A 6000-nucleotide genomic window follows, 5' to 3' on the forward strand; every position below is an offset into this window, starting at 1 on the left:
TATGTGCACATTCCTTGGAGTCTAAGATGAATAGTCATAATTTCCAGTTAATTAACTACAGTTGAGAGACGATCTACACCTTATTTTCTTGCATTTTGAACTGAGACATGTAAACTGTGGGTAAAATGTGGATGTGGGGATGTATACACTGCTGGACGTGTGTGCAACATAAAGACAGGGTAAAAGGGTAGAAAGCCCAAAAGTGAACAAGTGTAATCAGCCATGACTGTATCAAGCAAAATACACATGGATGTTTGTTGATTTAAACAGAAACATGTTACAATGCTGAAACAGCGGTAGGGTGGTATAGAAAAATCCTGTTAAAATGCTATCATGGTATATGTAATTGTATGTCATGATATCAATGTATATGTCCTTAAAGACAATTTTTCTGGATATTATCTGGATTTTACGGATACTATAAACAGAAAGGAAAATATAGTGTTTATAATGAATTTTTCAAATGACAACTTGTTTACTTGCAGCTTTATAAATATCAGAATCTGTTTGTGTTTCTCTGTTTGATATGAACAAAATTTGAAAGCAGCAACTAACAATTATATGCATTATGAAGTTAGAGAGAGTTGTTACAGGGAAAAAAGGTAATGCAACAATCCCCCCCAACACCACCTCTGCTCTCCATACTTGGACTGGGAAGATGACAAGCCAATGACAGAGCCAGCTCGCCAGTCACCCCACACCCGGGCACATACAAGACATTGGAAAAAACAGGGGGAAAGGGCAGCTGGTTCATTTGACACATAACAGAACATCAAGACTGCATCTTGAGAGAGACTACAGCTGTGGTTTTGAAACCACTGCCTGGAAGTTACAAAAAAAACACATGGTTGGTCAGTCATTCTTGATTTCCTAAAAAATATTAAAGTTTCTCTTCGCGGAATGGCGCAAATAGAAAAAAGCAACAAAAAAAAAAAAGACGCTGAGCAGCAAGGTTAAATGACTTAAGCTCATTATTACAACATAATCACAGGAGGATTAACACATGGAGCCCTTTAACAAACTTTACTTAATCCCATTTTGACAAGATTGTCACTTCCACAGCTTCCTCTCAACTGTAAGATGAATCTGCATAAACTGGTCATGAACAGCTGAATAGAACACTTTTCTTTGTCTTATATTAACAGAAAAGGAGTACGCTTGTGTTTTGGACAATAACCTGGGAGGAAGTATAAATAATGTAGGATACTTGTCTCAGTCAGATTATGAAACAAAATGTAAACAAACAATATTTATCAGTTAATGTCAGTTTGCCACAGCGTATTCAATTTAGTCACAGACTCCTTCTTTAAACATGTGGAAGTTTATGGTTATAACAACGTACCAACTTATCATGTTAGAGCAAGAAATGACTCTTGTTTAACCAAGATCATATATAGAGAAAGTTTTGGGTTTGAATAAATATGTTATAGCAAGACAGTTCCAAATAATTGGGTATGTAGTGAAAAGGACTTTATTACGGTGGTAGTAAGCTGCCGTAGCAGATTAAGGGATCACAAAAATACTAATCAGTAGCGTGTTGTAGGCTTATATCACTAATTGTCCATCACAAATGTCCTGCCCAATACACAAAAATGGAAGGTCAAACCATTATCTTAAACCTGAAACCAAATGTGTTCAGGCAATAACCACATACAGCAGTTCACTATTGATTCTGGTCTTAAAATGCAAAATGTTGACAACTGAAAAATCCTGCATTATTGATTCATTAAGATCCCGTTGTTGAATCTGCTTCGGTCCAGCTGGATTACCTTATTGATAATTCAACGGTTTTACAAATAGTACAGCACGCCCTGAGGGTATTAATCTAAATTGAAGGATGACTCAATATTTTCCTGTCTAGGTTTACAGAGACATAGCATGAGGATGCTCTCAGACAACCGACAGACCACTTTCTCCTGATTAGAGACACCCTAAAGGGAAGCTGTAAAAGTGTGAACAGGAAGAGACACCCAAAACCCTGTGAGAGCATATGTTTGTCAATGCATGGCTCTGACTGATGGTTGTTGAAGCTTATGTGGCTTCAGTGGGACAACCTTTATGTGCTTGACCCCTCTGCCAGCCTCGTGTCCATCCTCCAGTAACATTCAACCCAAAGAACACAGAGGCTGACCTTGCACAAGAGTACCATGCACAAGACTGCAGGTCCAGACCTCCCTAGTGAAATTGCACACTCCTAGTCACATGGTGTCACAGTGGAGAAATGTAGGGGGGAGTGAGGGTGGAGGATGGGATTTGTGAAGTGGAACAAAGGTCAACAGCTACCAACACTGCAGTCAGGCGCATGACCTCTACACTGTAGGTGAAAGAAAACGTGCTGTTGTTTTGAAATTATTGTGCACGAGTCTCATTCAAAATCTGGGCAGAATTTCTAAATTAAAGGTCGGATGTTTCTTGTTCAGAAACTTTTCAAAGAAATATTCGCACATCCAACAATTATTCTTTGCAGGTGCATGGGAAATATCACAAACTGGGAAAAAAAGGAAAATCCCACACACTGCTCTTTCATATAACGGCACCATTAATTAAAGAAAACAAACGTTTCAGTCCTTCTGGACCTTCATTAAAAGTATTTTCTCATTCAGAAACCAAAGGGGATCTTTGGATGTATTAATACTACATTATGCAGTTCCTTCACGTCTTACAAATGTCTTTATTTGCATTGCAGAGCAAACATTTGCAAAGCAGATTTTTTAAACATTTTAAATGGTGCACCGTTTACTAGCTAGCAGTATTGTTTTTAATTGCCTTTGTGTGTTGCATTGCTAGACTTCTACACGTCACCACCACCAACTTGTAAAAAAACATTGCTCTGCTAAACAGGGTGACATTGAGCCATTAGCTCTTCCTCTGAGGTCATTTTTAGCAACTTTGAATGAAAACCATAAGAACTGCTATAAAATTATTTTCATCACTTAAATTAGATTAGATTACTGTCTTGATTATTTGTTCAGGCATTTAGTCCACAAAAAAAATGTCAGAATGACATAATCTAGTCTTGTGTACACTATTTACATAGACCTGTTGACTCTACAGCTAGTAGTCACACAACTGTTAGTTTGTCTCCAAATGCTCTTCCATAGTTTCTGTTTTTATTCTATTCTTATTTAGGTTTATGAACCTTTTGGTATTTAGTTACTTATTTATACATATCTGTATGTATTTATGTCCTTTTACTGCTGCAAAAAAAAACGAATTTCCAGCTTGGGATCAATAAAGGTTAATCTTATCTTATCTTATGACCTCCTAATGTGTGTTTTGTAAGACCAACTGTCCCAAACCACCACATATGCAGTTTACCATCACACATTCTGAACAAATCCTCACAACTGAGGGAATGATTGCCATTTTAGCTTGAACATGACATGAATCAATTATAATAGTTGGCTATTATTATTTTGTTGATGAGCTAATCAGTTTTTAGTAGCCTTGTTAAATGAAACGAGAGGCACTTTTAGTGATACCACAGTAAAATACTGTATTAGCACCAATAAAATGATTGTATAATTGTATTAGCAGTGTATTAGCTCAATAAGAGCAAGCAGGACTACATTGTTGACTGGATGAGCTTAAATATTGTACAAAATATTTCAAAATATGAATCACCATTCTCTGGGGAGAATTATTTCATTAATTAAATTTTATCTTCCCAGAACGGGAGGGTTTCTTTTAATTGGCTGATATTTTCTAATAGGTTTTACTGGAAAATCATTTCAGAGAAACAGCATTCACACAGCAAGCAATTCTTCTCTTAACCGTCCGAGCAGAAGCATGATAATTTGAGGTTGGTTCATTAAGACGGAACCCCAAGTTGCTGCTCTCACATGATTCTTTTGAATACCCTTTAGTCAGTAAAATGAAGTTACGTCAGTGAAATTTGGTTGGGATGACTTTTCCAAATTGTGCCATGAGCTGAAATTTCTGTTTTAGAAAGGTCTCACTCAGAGCAGCTATTGATTGTTGTGTAAACAAGCATCAAGTTGCTTGCTATCAGCCCTGAAACAGGAAGACAAGCTGGTGCTGGTTTTCTCAACTGGTCAAAGCAGAGTGACAACAGGGTGACAGTCAGCTCCTAAAGCACAAAACCACCCTCTCTGTTTGCTGTAATGAAAGCTCCAGCTGTACTCAAGGGCAAACACATGATTCAGTCTCTGTATAGTCACGTCAATCATCCCATGTCTGTAGTGTAAATATGCATGTGACAAACAAAAGTTGCCAGTAGAGCATTACTTTGTGTTTTAAAAATGCCGTTTGTAAAAGGAGGGAAACGACAGCCAATGAGATACATTCCACAGACTCCAGTAAGGGGAAGTTTACCATAAAAAAGGCCTCAAGACTTCAGTTATGATCTGCTGCAACATCCTACACTTCAATTACCGCAAGTTGAGGCTCATAAACCTCCACGGTGCAAGCTGTGTCTGGCCATCTGTTGTCTAAGTTAACTTGGAGAGTAAATAGCAGAAAAAGTCAATTTTTTTTTAAAAATAAAGTCTGTCTCTCTAATATATGCAATAAGGGTGCATGATGCCGAAAATGTCACGATTCAAAAACTATTCTCAATTTTAAAAACGATTCACAAGCTGTAAATGTAGTTACTTTCCCCATGCGATGGTATACACGCTATAACAAAACGGGGAGAAAAATGATAATGAAATGAAATTACAGATTTTTGGAATTCTATGAATCAATTTTGAATCTGTTAAGCTTGAATTGCGATACGAATGTGAATGTGCTACTGCATACATTAGATATGCATATTACACAAATTACATATAGGCTAGGTCTACTTTACATTTTTGCTGATCAAATGCATCTAAATTACATTTTTGAAGGTACTTTCTTACACCTCGGGCACCCATTTGTTTCCATAATTCCTTGTATGTGTGCACATACACAATAATGCGGATTCTGATATCCACATAATCATCGTGACAACAAAACTAATCTTAGGAGTTCTTAGCAAGCATGTTTGTTTTGGTGTCTATGGAAAAACAGAACATCAGCTGATATGATAAGATTTTTTAAACTCCCAAACATTGATATAAGAAAATCTTTAAAAATCCAGTAATGCTGATTCATATGAAAAGCCTATACTGCGATACTTCATACTTTCACTGCAACCTTTCCTAAAGCAATACAAACCTTAATGTTCACTGTGATGGATTATACAACTCAAACAAGTTTGCCACTGACATTTTGAATGAGAAAATAGGAGTGGCTTGAACCTGAAAAACCAAACCATCAGTGTGCTACCATGTGTTCTAGACTAATGCTGACTGGTTTGAGGTTACAAGCACACGCAGGAACTAAGAAGATATGGCGGGCGATGACACCACATGTGCTTGATAATGGTGACATTGTTCCTATTTATCCTCGTTGTAATCTTATGTTATAACAATGGCGTCAGTGTAAAGGCCGGTTGCACACAAAGCGAGTGAGGCAGGGATAAACACAACAACAACAACAACAACAAAACTTTCCAAAGTATCGTTATTATTTCACACCCGGTGTCTGATCAGAGGCTACGTGTCCATTTCTTGTTATTACAGAGGAACAGCTTTGGACATTCACGGAGATTCTCAGCGACGCCGACAGATAAGAGACACGAACACATCATTCTGATTGAAGGCGTAACACTGACTGAACACGCTGGCCATGTAAACATACAAGATTAGACGGAAATAAAGATATGATGCCAAAAAAATACACAACATGTGGCTGGACTCTGGTCTGTTAACGCAACAATAAGCGAAGAGCAGCATATTTACCGATGGCTCGTTACAGCATCATATTTTTAACAAACCTCTGGATAGAAAATACATAGACCTAAGCTAGTGGACGCTAATGTACGCGTGGACAATTCAGACAGAAGGTGGGGAAATATTTAAACCGACCTGCGAGCAGCAGCAGATCCGGAGACTTCAGTCTTGAGGGAGCAACAGAGGAAGCAGCGGGTCTACGTTTAACACTCAGCCAATCAGG

At 37.7% G+C, this 6000-nt stretch overlaps 1 protein-coding gene across 1 annotated transcript in view; it reads right to left on the bottom strand.

The window, feature by feature from the left end:
• The window catches only part of acsl1a (acyl-CoA synthetase long chain family member 1a), a 21385-nt gene extending 15385 nt beyond the window's left edge, over nt 1–6000 (bottom strand). Inside the window, exon 1 of the mRNA XM_034889724.1 lies at nt 5913–6000. The gene's annotated coding sequence lies outside the window, so the exon portion shown is untranslated. The remainder of the gene's footprint in view (nt 1–5912) is intronic.

The sequence above is a fragment of the Etheostoma cragini genome, chromosome 2 (genome assembly GCF_013103735.1).
Source record: "Etheostoma cragini isolate CJK2018 chromosome 2, CSU_Ecrag_1.0, whole genome shotgun sequence".
Classification (NCBI taxonomy): domain Eukaryota; kingdom Metazoa; phylum Chordata; class Actinopteri; order Perciformes; family Percidae; genus Etheostoma; species Etheostoma cragini.